This window comes from Rhinolophus sinicus, chromosome 17, assembly GCF_057876585.1.
Source record: "Rhinolophus sinicus isolate RSI-liver-muscle chromosome 17, RSI-T2T, whole genome shotgun sequence".
Classification (NCBI taxonomy): Eukaryota; Metazoa; Chordata; class Mammalia; order Chiroptera; family Rhinolophidae; genus Rhinolophus; species Rhinolophus sinicus.
In genome coordinates, this window is record NC_142517.1 from 58,100,914 (window position 1) to 58,114,665 (window position 13,752).

The 13,752-nt window shown below is 33.5% G+C and overlaps 1 protein-coding gene and 1 pseudogene across 24 annotated transcripts in view; both read left to right on the forward strand.

Moving 5' to 3' along the window:
* Positions 1–13,752, forward strand: part of DLG1 (discs large MAGUK scaffold protein 1) — a 241,839-nt gene that overhangs the window by 172,198 nt on the left and 55,889 nt on the right. The window lies entirely within an intron of this gene.
* LOC141571051 (sorting nexin-10 pseudogene) lies at positions 1,614–13,370 on the forward strand (annotated as a pseudogene). The gene has a single exon (XR_016019637.1). The product of XR_016019637.1 is annotated as a sorting nexin-10 pseudogene (transcript).

Genomic DNA, 13,752 nt, shown 5'->3' on the forward strand with positions numbered 1-13,752 from the left:
ATCTATTGTCTACTTAATTTATTATTGAAAAAGATTTTTTAAGCTGTTTAAATATGATGATGGGGTTGGGCAGTTTGTCCCTGTAGCAATTTTTTTTTCATTATATGTTTGAAACTGATACTAAATGCATCTAAGTTTAGAATCAGCATTTCTTCCTGGTGAGTTGAACTTTTTGATCATTATGTAATGAGCCTCTTTATAATAATGGTTTTTACCCTAGAAGCTATATTGCCTGATATTAATGTGATTATGCTAACTTTTTGCTTGATATTTGCCTTATCCTTTCTCCACTTTATTTTCAGTTAGTGTGCTTTTGTGGTTATTACCCATAAAATTTTAGATTAAAACTGATCAATAGTTCTACTGTACTACCTAATGATACACAGACTGTGGGAAACTTGAATTCTAATTGTGCTGTTTCTAGTATTTTCTATTTCATTTTTATATCCCCCAAATTGAGTCATTTTTGTTTTTTTAATAGTTAATCCATATGTTCTGTAATTTTTTTGTTCATCTTGTATGTCATTTCTTTCTTCTGTTTCTCAGTGGGCCACTATGATTTGTTATATAGGACGCTTGTTCATTGTAGAAAATTTACCTTTTATAGCTCCCATCCTCCACTTGCTAGAACTCCCTAGTCATTTTCACAAGCAAAAATGTCCCTCAAGTATTCAAATGCACCATAGTGGGAGCCCTTGAATTATTCTTTAGCAATGATTTCTTTATGATAACTACATTTGGAGTTTGTCTAAAAATATATTTATTTTTCTCACTTGTAAATATAATTCGATGTAGAATTCTAGGTTGATAGCTGTTGTCTCCAGTATTTTGAAGCTATTGCTTTATGCTGTCTGGCTTCTTTTGTTGCTATTTAACAAAATATCTTCATTGTCTCCTTTGTAGGTGATTTATTTTCCTCGCTGATTGCTGTTAAGACTCTTACTCTTTAGTGTACTGCAGTTTCACTAAAATGTGTCTATGTCTAGCATTCTATTTATTTTGTTTGGGATTTATTATGCTTCTTGAATCAAAGAAGTCTTGTCTTTCATCATTTCTGGAATCTTCTTAGCCATTCTCTTTCAGATTTTGCCTTTCCCACATTGTGTGTGTTCTGTCCTCATGAACTACTATGAAAGGACATTATCATTTTGTTCTTCATCTCGCTAAACCCCAGTTCATATTTATGAACTATGTCCTTGAACTTCATTTGAGTCAGATCTGTTTTCATGTTCATGAATTTTTTTCATCTTTGTCTAATCTGCTCTTTAAGCCAAAACTACTTTTTTAATTTCAAAGTACCATTTCATTGCTATAAGTTCTTTCAGGTTCTTTTTCTAATCTGCCTTGGTAGTTTTTGTGGGTCTTGATTACATATAGTTTCTTACATTCCTTTAGGTTTTTTTAAAACCTATTTATTTTATAGTCTAGAAATAATAGTTCTATTTTCTGAAGTTTGTAGTATCTAATACATGCTATTTTATGGTGACTTGTAGTAAATCGTTTTCTGATATTCTAAATTTTGCATTTTGAGTTTATTTTCAATACTACTTTCTTTACTTTGTATGTGGAAATCCAGTGCTGCCTGAATTAGGGAGTGGTATTCTTCCAAAAATAGTTTACATTGCTTGTTGTGGATGCAAGAGCATCATTCTCATCATAATTTTTCCAACAAGGAAATTGAAGTTTAGAGGTTAATTTGCCCATAATAGCTAATAAATGGTATACCCATGATTTACCTTAACCACTATATTATGCTATGCTGTTTTGTTTTTAATTTAAACATTTAGGTAACACTTTGGAATTTTAAGATCTGAGATACAGAAACAAACCTATATCCTGGGTCAGCATTGCTATTCAATATTGATGACTATTTTAAATAATTTTTTATAAATTAAATGAGGCCTTTCCAACTATAAAATACAAAGAAAATATTTCTAAAGCTGAAGATTTATGTTGCTTGGAACATGATAGGAAAAGCATTCAAAAATGTACATTGCATCTTTTATGCAGTTTTCAAGTCAATGCTTCTTGCCACCTAACCCTTCTGTATATATACTTAGATCAACATATTAATAACATTCCTTCAGTCTTTCCTTTTGGGGATCCTTTATAATTCAAGATACACTGAATCCAGGGCAGAAAGAGAGTGATTTATCATTTACAAAAAAAGGTAGACCTCTATTTTTGTTTTAGTTCTGAGATCATGGTATTACCAACTGCTATTTGAATGAAAATCTTGGGCATGTGAGTCTTCAACTATGCAGTAGTACTTTATTAATGATTTTAGTACTACAATCAGAGAAAATAAAGGAAATTATTAATATATCATACAATTAAATGGAAACTGCACTTATATACTTAAGGCTATAGCAACTCAAACAGCAAAAAAAAAATCATATGGATTTGCTAGAAATAAAAGTATTATCACAAATGAAAATTTTATTTGAAAGGCTTACCATTCCTCTGGAGTCAGCAGAGGAAAGAATCATCGAACCTTAACATAAGTCAAAAAGAGTTTCCAAACTGAAACATAAAACAAGAGGTGGGGGGAAGATTGGGATGAAAGAGCATACCGGATCATCCGAGGTCTATGGAACAGTATCAGACAGTCTAATAAAGAGTAGACAGAATCATTGAAGACATAATGACAAAAAACTTTCAAAAACCGATGAAAGATACATAAAATAACAATACAGATGACAGCTGACTTCTCACTAGAAATATTAGAAGACATAAAGCAATTGAACAATATTTTTAAAGTGCTGAAAGAAAAAACTATCAACCTAGAATCCTATATTCAGTGAAAGTGTTCATCAGAAATGAAGTTGAAATAAAGACAGCAAATTAGAGAATTTGTCTCTGGCAGACCTACCACACAAACTAGAAGAAGTTGTTCTGGTTAAAAAGAAATTATACTAGATGGAACCCCAGATCTGCAGAAAGAAATTAAGAACAACAGAAACAGTAAATATAAAAGATACATTTTTAAATTTAAAAAAAATATAAGACTGTTGGCTGTTTAAAACAAAAAATAATTACAATGTATTGTGGGATTATGACAAATGTAAAGGCCACTAGTAGAGCACAAATTGGAAGGGAAGATGGAATTATATTATTGTTTCTTATACAGTTTATGAAGTGGTATAAAATTATTTGAAAGTAAACTGTGATAACTTATACTTACATGTTATAATCTCTAGAGGAAGCACTAAAAATATAAAGAGGTCTCATTTTAAAAAGCCAGTACAGGAGATAAAATGAAATATGGAAAAATACATGCTTCTTACAAAGTCAGGAAAGAAGAAGACCAAGTACAGAAAAGCAATACCAAGAGGTTGAAATCCAACTATATTAATATCTATATTACAGTTAATATTCCAATTAAGTGGCAGAAATCGTCAGCTTGGTTCAAAGAAACCAAGACCCAACTATATACTCTATCAGATAGATTCAGTTTAAATATGAAGACTTATATGTTGTAAGTAAAAGAGTGGAAGTACACCATGTAAACAACATGCAGAAGATGATGTAACTATACTCCTATGAGACAAAATAGACTGAGGCAAATCTTGTTGTTATTGATAGATTTCAAAATGGTAGAGCAAAATTTAGCAAGAAGACATAATAGTCCTTAATGTGCATGTATCTAATAATCTTTTCAAAATACATGAAGCAAAAATTGCCAGAACTAAGGAGAAAAATGGACAAATCTACAGTCAGAGTTGAGGATATAAACACCCTCTTCTATAATTGGTAGACTAAGTAGATAAAAGAAGAGGAAAAGAACTTTGGTTCTTACCAATCATCATGTACAAAATTTAGCTTGAAATGGATCATAGAACTAAACTTCTAGAAGAAAACATAAGAAAATCTTAATGAACTAGGATTAGGCAAAGATTTCTTAAATAGGACCAAGGGGCCAAGTCAATTCAATGGCGAAACAAAAGTCTTAATAAATGATGTTGAAACAACTGGATATCTGTATGGAAAAACATGAACTTCAATCCAGTCTTACTGCAGACATAAAAATTAATTCTAGATGGACTATAATCTAAATGTAATGCCCAAAACCATAATCCTCCTAGAAGAAAACATGGGAGGCTATCTTTGCAACTCTAGGGTAGACAACAGTTTCTGGACAAGATACTTAAAATACTAACCATAAAAACGGTGTCATTGGGCCGGCCCGGTGGCTCAGGCATTTAGAGCTCCATGCTCCTAACTCCGAAGGCTGCCGGTTCAATTCCCACATGGGCCAGTGGGCTCTCAACCACAAGGTTGCCAGTTCAATTCCTGGAGTCCTGCAAGGGATGGTGGGCTCCGCCCCCTGCAACTAAGATTGAACACGGCACCTTGAGCTGAGCTGCTGCTGAGCTCCCGGATGGCTCAGTTGGTTGGAATGTGTCCTCTCAACCACAAGGTTGCCGGTTCGACTCCCACAAGGGATGGTGGACTGCGCCCCCTGAAACTAGCAACAGCGGCTGGACCTGGACCTGGAGCTGAGCTGCGCCCTACACAACTAAGACTGGAAGGACAACAACTTGACTTGGAAAAATGTCCTGGAAGTACACACTGTTCCCCAATAAAGTTTTGTACCCCTTCCCCAATTAAAAAAAAAAAAAAGTGTCATTAAGAAATCAAATAGGCAAGTCACACAGTGGAAAAAAGTATTCTCAGTATCTAGTATATTTAACAAAATACTTGTATCCAGAATATATAAACATCTCCCACAAATCACCAATAAAAAGATGAGCAACACAATTTCAAAATGAGCAAAAGACTTAAATATTTCAGAAAACAAGATAAATGGATGGCTTATAAGCCCATGAAAATGTGCTTGGTGTTGAGCATCAGGGTAATACATAAAACACAATGAATAAAGGGGGTTGGAGGAATTTGCGTGGGAGCAATGTAACTTTTCTATCTCTTAATTGTGGCAGTGGCAGTTGCCACACAGCATACAAAATTTTCAAAACACTTAACTGTAAACTAAAAAAGATTAATTGATTGAATGTAAATTATGCCTAAATAAAAGTAGATTTTTTTAAAAGTCATGATGAAGTACCACCATATCCCACCCAGTTGAATGGTTTTTAAAAAAATTAATGACAACACTGGTGAGATACAGAGTAATTGTAACTCTCATTCATTAGTGGCAGGTGTATAAAATTATACAATCACTACAAGAACTTTTAGGTAAGTTTTTAAGAATTAAACATATATCTAATCTTATCACCCAGATTTTAGCCAAGAAATCACATGTCTACAAAAACAGTTTAACAACAGTGTTACTCATAATAATTCAGATCTGGAAATCATTCAAGTGTTCATCAACAGTAAAATAGCTAAATAAATTGTGGTATGTTTATATAATATGCTACTCAGCAATAAACAATAACAAACTACTGAAACTCAAAACAACGTAGATGACACTGAAATACATCATGTTGAGTAAGACAAAACACACCACAGAAATATATACTATATGATGCTAGTTACATCATGATCGTGAACAGGCAACACTAGCTTGTATTGATAGAAGTCAGAAAGTTGGTTGCTAGTAATTGTACTGTAAAGAGACACAATGGAAATTTCTGGGTTGTTTGATAGTAAAGATAAATATCTTGTTTGGGGTTGTGATTTCATGGATATATATAGTTGTTCAAAATTCTTCCTACTGAACTGTTCAAATTTGTACATTTTATTGCTTGTAAATTATACTGTATTTTAAATTTTTAAAGTAATTTATAATATGGTAAGGACAAATTAGTGGTAAGGAATGGATTTTTAAAATATAGATATTGGATGAATTAGCTAGTTCTTGAGGGAGATAAAATTAGCTTAGAGCCTCAGTTCACACTTTGTGTCAAAACAAATTTTCAATTCGCTTAGGGTTACATGTAAAAAACTCAGAGCAAAAATAGATGTTTTTTAAATCCTCCGTGTGGGACCAGTTTATATGGATCACTGACGCACTTCTAGATTATTATGTTACACTGACCAATAAAAATCTGCCTCACCAAGAACTTTCCCAGTTTTAGCACTGAAAGCCCTATGTCTGGAAACTCCTTTAGTCTCAATTTTAAAACTGTAGTAAGTCCCAGTGCAGACCAGTTGTTCAAACTAATCTGAGTGTAAGTTAAGTACAGCCTTATGTTTGACAGTAATGCATCAATAAACTTAAAATTGTAATGCTTACAAAGCTGCTCTAGGGAAATATCGAGAGCAATGGGATAAACCTTATGAACGAGAAAAACATGTGAAAAGATACGCAAAACTAAATAAACCCTGGAATAAACTTATTTAAATACCCCCATTAAATAAAATTTAGCTGTTCTCAATCTTCAGCTTATATCAGTACAACCTTGAAGTTAAAAGATAGATTCCTACACTCCTATCCCCAAAGTTTCTGATTCAGTAATACTTGGATAGGACCTGAAATTTTATATTTCTAACAAGTTTCCATGAGATACTGATGTTGCTGCTCCTGGGACCACACTTTGTGAACCACTGTTCTAAAGACATCCCTGTTGTTGATGTTTTTATGATAACCCACATTACTAAGAAAGTATAAGTAAGTTATTTGGGAAAGCAAGGAAATAAATAATAAGCTTTATAAAATATTTCCTTTGACATGTTTAATTTTGTTGAAGAAAGAAGTTTTTGAAATCAAGATCTATTATATATGCAGAATACCACATTTTTCAATATGGTATAAATGAGGTATTACTGTTTTTTCCAATGATACAAAACATAGGGAGAAAATAGTTGATAATCACTGAAAATTTAGAATCATGGAATCTTAGAATCAAAAGTGACCCAAAAGATTTCAACAAAAATTCTCTACTCCAAAAAGCAGTGAGAAAAGTTGCCATCATTGTCAGAATAAACTTTTTCAGAACTCTGAGAATCACCCAAAAGTTTGCATCAATTCAGGAAGTGTTTATTCAAGAAAAATGGCGGAATCTCCATAAGAAGGAGCTTTGTGGAGTTTTAACATGCCTAAGTTCCATCCTCTGCTCTCTAGTACCACATTAACCTTGAAAAATAGCCCACCTCTGTAGTGAAAACCAATATCCTGACAGCCACTAGAAAGAGCAGAATGGGAGTGGAACTTTCAGAGCCTCTTTCCAAGAGAACTGTCTGGTGGTTCTTGGAACACCCTGTTTGCAAGGCTCTCTGTATTTGACCTGATTCAGGGCTGCACCAGTGTAAAACGCCTATCAAAACAATTACAGACACATTATGGCTGCTTGAGACATTGGATAACAGTTGGAGTAAACAGTAGGCTAATCAAAAAGCTTAATAAGAAAAACGGGAATAAGAGCTCCCTGGGGCCTCTGGAAAGCTCTGACATATTCCTTGGAATCTGAGAGGACACATGCATGTCCTGGACTGTGCATGCTCAAGAGAGACCTAAAAAGGACCTTAATACTCACCGCTGGCTGACCATGAGGCTTTGTGCAAGCAGGAAGTGTAGATTAAGGCAGAATTACCAATTAATTGCCTAGCTGAGTGTTGAAGACATTACCCAACATGCACACAGGGCCGTCAGCAAAGAGTCCAGACATTTAAAGAAATCTCTGTCCAATCATTAACTGACTACTAAGCTAACCAGGCAGACTTCTGTGGCACACAACAAAAAATATAAACTATAGCACTCGAAAAAGTCACCAAACAACAACAAGCCCTGGGTAGGAGAACAGGTGTAATTTCTAGAGTTGTTACATTATATTATTTTAAATACCCAGTTTTCAACAAAAAGTTATGAGACATGCAGAAAACAAAATATGGCCTGTACACAGGAAAAAAGGCAATCAGTAGAAATTGTCCCTAATGAAGCCCAACAATGGACTTTACTAGACAAAGATTTTAAAACAGCTATTTTAAATATGTTCAAAAAATTGAAGCCATATTTGAAGAATGGAAAGAGCATAGGAGCAGTATCTCACCAAGTAGAGAATATCAGTAAAGAGATTTCTGTTATAAAAAAGAACCAAAATAGAAATGCTGGAGCGGAAGCCCAAGCCCTCAGGCAGACACTGGTCACGGGCTCCGAGAGCGCTGGTGCTGGCCCACTACGTCCGCAGGAGCACGTGGCTGCGATCGCACGTGCTCCTGGGGGCGCCCACTGCTGCTGTCTCGCCGTGTCAGCAAACTCTACTGCCTGCTGCCCACGGCCTTCCCCTGCATGGCTGCCTGGCGGAACCGCGCATTGATCATGTCCTGTGCGGAAATGTTTCCAGAACAATAGGTGGAGGAATTTGTAAAGATCTGGGTTCAAGATACTAAGATTCAGAAGGAGGACATTTGGCATTCTTATATTGACTGTGAGATATGTATTCATACCAGTAACATGTGTTTTACAATGAAAACATCCTGTGTGCAAAGAAGATAACAGAATTTGTGTGGCTGAGGCAGAGACTCCAAAATAATGCATTGCTAGTACAACTGCCAGAACTTACATCTAAAAACCTATTTTTCAACATTAACAGTCACCAGCATGAGGGTCAACAGGGTCAAGGTTTGGAAGATTTCCTCAGGAAGGTACTACAGAATGCACTTCTGCTTTCAGATAGCACTTCACCTCTTCTTACAGAGCCTTCAGACTTTGGAAGACATGGAGACGTGCGTTTTCTGGGCAGGCTAAGTACTCTGTAGAAGAAGCAATTCACAAGTTTGCCTTGATGAACAGATGTTCCCTGAAGAAGATAAAGAAGGAAAAAAGAAAATGGTACAGATTATGATTAGAAAGTTAATCCTCTGGGTTTGGACATAGTAGCAATAACAGCAGTTCACATGGATGTAAAATGAGCTCCACAGGAATCCTGAAAAATAATTCTGATGTTACTCTTATATATATTAGGAGTAGCAAATTATGTCCAGTCATAGAGAAGAAAGCTTGCTACTGATATATTCTTACCTAAAGCTCATTGTCATGACATTAGGTATTAAAATTCTTAAAGATGTTGGGTTGCCTATTAGTGGTATTTTTCTGTTGTCTTATTTTAGCTAAGCTTCTGTAAAAAGTCTGTGAATGCACCACTCTATAGGCAAACATTATTGGTAAAACAAGATCCTTGCCCTCAAATGAAATGGTTAATATGTTTTTTAAAAACCTAGTTGGTTTTATTGAATTTGAAAAGATAGCTAAATAGTTAGCATTTAAAACCCAGATAGAGCTTTCCTTCTTGTATCAATGAGGCAGTGTTATCATAAACACAGCATGTATGAGCTTACCCACTATGCAGACTAACAGTGTAGATCAGACTGCCTTCAGACGTGCAGCTGATATTTTGTGGGTACCCCCCCCTGCACTGGGAAAACACTTTGCTTTTGGGTGTTTGAAATATTTTAAGAGTGTGTAACCTTTCTGGTATTCTGTTTCACACTTAGGTGGGAAATGTAGCTTATTAATAGAGACATGTTAAAATAATGTTTACATCTTAGAAAAAAACAGAAATGGTGCTAGTAATTTTGCTTATATTTGCAATATATAGATTCAGAAATACACTTTCATTGTCCAAAATCAGTTCTAGCACATGGTTCCTGGAAACAAATAATGTCTTCATTATCATTGTGTAATTAGACTTAAACGTTAACGATTTATTTTCTGACGAAATGTGCAATTTCTTATCACTAGATAAATTTCAGTGTCGGTGGTTACTTGTTACTTATCTTTAAGCTAGAAGTAGAATCTTATAAAAATTAATAAGTATTCCTATAATTTAGGAAAGAATATCAACTTGCTAATTTCAGAATTAAGTATTCATTTTTAAAAGCCCCCCCTTTTTTAAGCGTCTGCCGGAGAATTGGTGTAATTTAATAAAAACCTTTTCTTTTTTAGTGTCCCAGAGAGAAAATGTTTTAGATAATCTACATTGAACTTCAAATGTCAGATGAGGCAGCATTTTCTTGAGATAATTATCTAAGTTTCTTCCTTGTTAAATGGTATAGAATATCTCTTTAACAGGAAGATACTTTTACAAAAGGAGGATAAGTTGTTGCTTTAATTAAATGTTACCTCGCCTCATTTTAATTAGGAGTTTAAAAGTTACTGTATTATTAGTCTTTGAAATGCTTATAACTAAGACGCAATAGAAAAAAATTAAATTTAGAATAAGAATGATTTCCATAATGCTTCCTCTTGTTTTTTGTTTGGTCTAAAACATTATTTAATTTTTGTAAATAGTTTGATTTATTCTATGTTGGATCTTGTTACTTTATCATCAAGGACTCATTTTAACACAGAAATAAAGAAGATTTAACAGTTTCTTTTTATGTTGTCAATATGTAAAGTTTGCCATCCAGTCATTTGAGAGCAATCTCCAGCTCCTTGGCAATATGTATTTGAATTTCACATTATTTCTGTTTTTCAGAAGTTTTGAAAAGCATATAATATGCCACCAATTGTCACATTATTTTTAGGTGATATAACAACCATCAGAATGGATATTAAGTAATGCCTAATATTGTACTATGTAAACTTCATGAGATCATGGTTTTCACATTAAACATGAAAAAAAAATTTTTTTAAAGAAATTCTGGAGCTTAAAAGTACAATAACTGAAATGAAAAAATCTAGACAAGCTCAACAGCAGATTTGAACAGAAGAAAGAATCGCCTAAGCTAAATAAAAGAAAAATTAACAGAGCCTCTAAGATCTATGGGATACCATCAGGGGTACCAACATCCACATAATGAAATCTCAGAAAGATAGGAGAAAGAGAAAGAGGCAGAAAGAATATTTGAGTAAACAATGGCGAAAAGCTTTGCAAATATGATTTTTTTAAAAATGTACACATCTGAGAAGCTCAGTGAATTCCAAGCAGATAAACGTGAAGAGATCCACGCCATAGATACATCATAATCAAAGTGTTAGAAGACAAAAGAGAGAATTATGAAAGCAGAAAGAGAGAAATGACTCATGTATAGGGGAGTCCTAAATAAAATTAGGACTTAATCTTATCGAAATCTATGGAGACCGGAAAGCAGTGAGATGACATAATCAAAAGGTAAAGTCTATTTACCATGAGTTCTGTACCCAGCCAAACTGGTCTTCAGAAATAAAGGACAATAGACATTTCAAGGTAAACAAAAACTGAGGAAGTTTATCTCTACTTTCCCTACAAGAAATACTAAAAGGAATCCTTCACACTAAAATAAACAGACACTAGAGAGTAACCCAAATCCATATGAAAAAATAAATAGCATCTTTAAAGGTAATACATAGGTAAATATAAAACAGCATAAGTGTATTTTTTGTTTGTAACTCAACCAAATAAAACAATTTTAAATTTGTGTTGATGGGCCATATTGTATAAAGATGTGATTAATACTACAATAGTATCACAAGGGGGATAGAGGACACAGTTACATAGGAGCAGAGTTTTTATATACTGTTGAAACTAAGTTAGTTGAAAGTAGATTGTGAGAAGATGTTAATTGTAACCCAGAGTACTCACTAATAACTGAAAATGTACATAATATAAAATTGTAAGAGAATTAAAATGGTATACTAGAAAATAACTATGAACAAAATAAGGTAGTAATGGAGGAACAAAAAAGACAAGACTTAAAGAAAACAAATAGCAAAATGGATGACATAAATTTTACTTTTTTAGTAATTACATTAAATGCAAATGGATTAAGCACTGAAAAGATATTGACAGGGTAGGTTAAAAAACAAGATCTAACTATTTTATGAAAGACATAAAATACTGAAGCCGACTCAAGAAATATAAAATCTGGATAGACCAACAACAATTAAGGAGATTGATTTGATAATCAAAACTTCCCACAAAGGAAAAAGCGCAGGATCAAATGGCCTCACTGGTATAGTCTACCAAACGTTTAAAGAAGAATTAATACCAGTCATTCACAGACTCTTCCCAAAAAAAGAATAGGCATGAAGAACACTTCCCAACTCATTTTATTCTTATATCAAACCAGACAAGGACATCACAAGAAGAGAAAACTACAAACCAATATCCCTTGTGAATATAGATCTATAAGAATCCTCAACCTAATAGCAAACTGGATCCAGCAGCACAGAAGAGGATTAAATACCATCATTAAAAAAGGAATACACACCATAACTAGGTGGACTTTGTCTAAAGAATGCATGGTTGGTTCAATGTAGGAAAACTAATCAAGATACCATTTTGATAAAGGACATAAACCATATGATCATCTCTGTAGACACAGAAAAAGCACTTGAAAACCAGCAGTTTTACATCATAGCACTGAACAAATTAGGAATAGAAGAGAACTTCCTTAACCTGTGAAAGAGTATAAAAAACTGATAGCTTACGTCATACTAAATGCTAAATAAAACACTGAAGGCTTTCCTTCAAAGATCAGGAACAAGAATACAAGGGTGTCCACTCTTGCCACTTCTGTTAAATATTGTATTGCAGTTTCTTAGAACTAATAAACAACCTCAGCAAGTTTGCAGGTCAGAGAATCACTACAAGAAACAGTTATATTTCTAGATACCGGTATTAAACAACCTGAAAGTGAATTAAGAAAACAATTCTATTTACAGTAGTATCAAAAAGAATGAAAAACTTAGGAATAAATTTAACCAAGTGGATAAATAAAATGTGGAATATCCATACAGTGGTGTATTATTCAGCCATAAGTAATGAAGTACTGATACATGCTACAAGGGTCAACCATGCAGATATGCTAAGTGAAAGAAGCCAAACACAAATGGTCATGTGTTATAGTATCCCATTTATTTAAAATATACAGAATAGACAAATCCACAGAATCAGAAAGTAGATTAGTGGTTGCTAAGGGACAAGGGGAGAGGGAAGGGAGGAAAGCCTGCTAGTGAGTAGTGAGCTTCTTTTGGGTACTTAAAATGTTTTGGAATTAGATCACGGTAATGGTTGACATCCTTGTGAACGTACTAAAAACAACTAAATCATACACTTTAAAAGTGTGAGTTTTATGTAAATTATATCTCCCTTCTTTAAGTGTTAATGTAAAAAAGGGATCCTTGGGCTATTTACACAAATATGTCTCACTATAGGTTATTTCTTCTAAAATATTTTTAATAATGTATCTTCCATCAAAATGTTCAATGATATTTAAGAAAGTTTTTAATTTGTAGCCTTGTTAACAAATTATTCTCTTTTGAATCTATGTAAGCTTTCTTCAAATTTTTCCTGTGCAAAAGGGTTTGATGCTCAGGGAATAATTCGTTAAAACTTATAATCTTCTCTACAATAATCAATGAAATTTTATCTTCCTTTTTATTTCTTTCCTAATTTGTTCTCCTGGGAATTAGGAAGATTTTCTTTATGTTCAAATTAGAACTATTTATATATTGTGTTGAGGTTGTTTTTTTTTTATAACCTTCAGCTAGAGACATTCTCTAATAAAACCACATTCTGTTACATTTGTTTAAATTAAAATTTTTGAATCTTGGTTTTCATTCAGGAAGTTTGTGTGTATTCTAACTTAATTGCATAATGATATCCTTTATAGATCATATAAACTATTAGGTCTTTACATGGTTAAAATGTTCTTTTGTGTAAATTTTATGATCCCAAGAATTTCTGGACTTAACAGTCAAATTTGCCAAAATTGGTAGGGGATCTTTAATAGATTTTAGATTAGATGCTGATAAAACAGGTTTTCATATAAAAATTGCGTGACAGTTCTTTTTCTTCCAAAAATATTTAATGAAGATCCTGAACATTGCTGTATTCTATTAATTGCTGGTTCTTAGGGAGAAAAGAC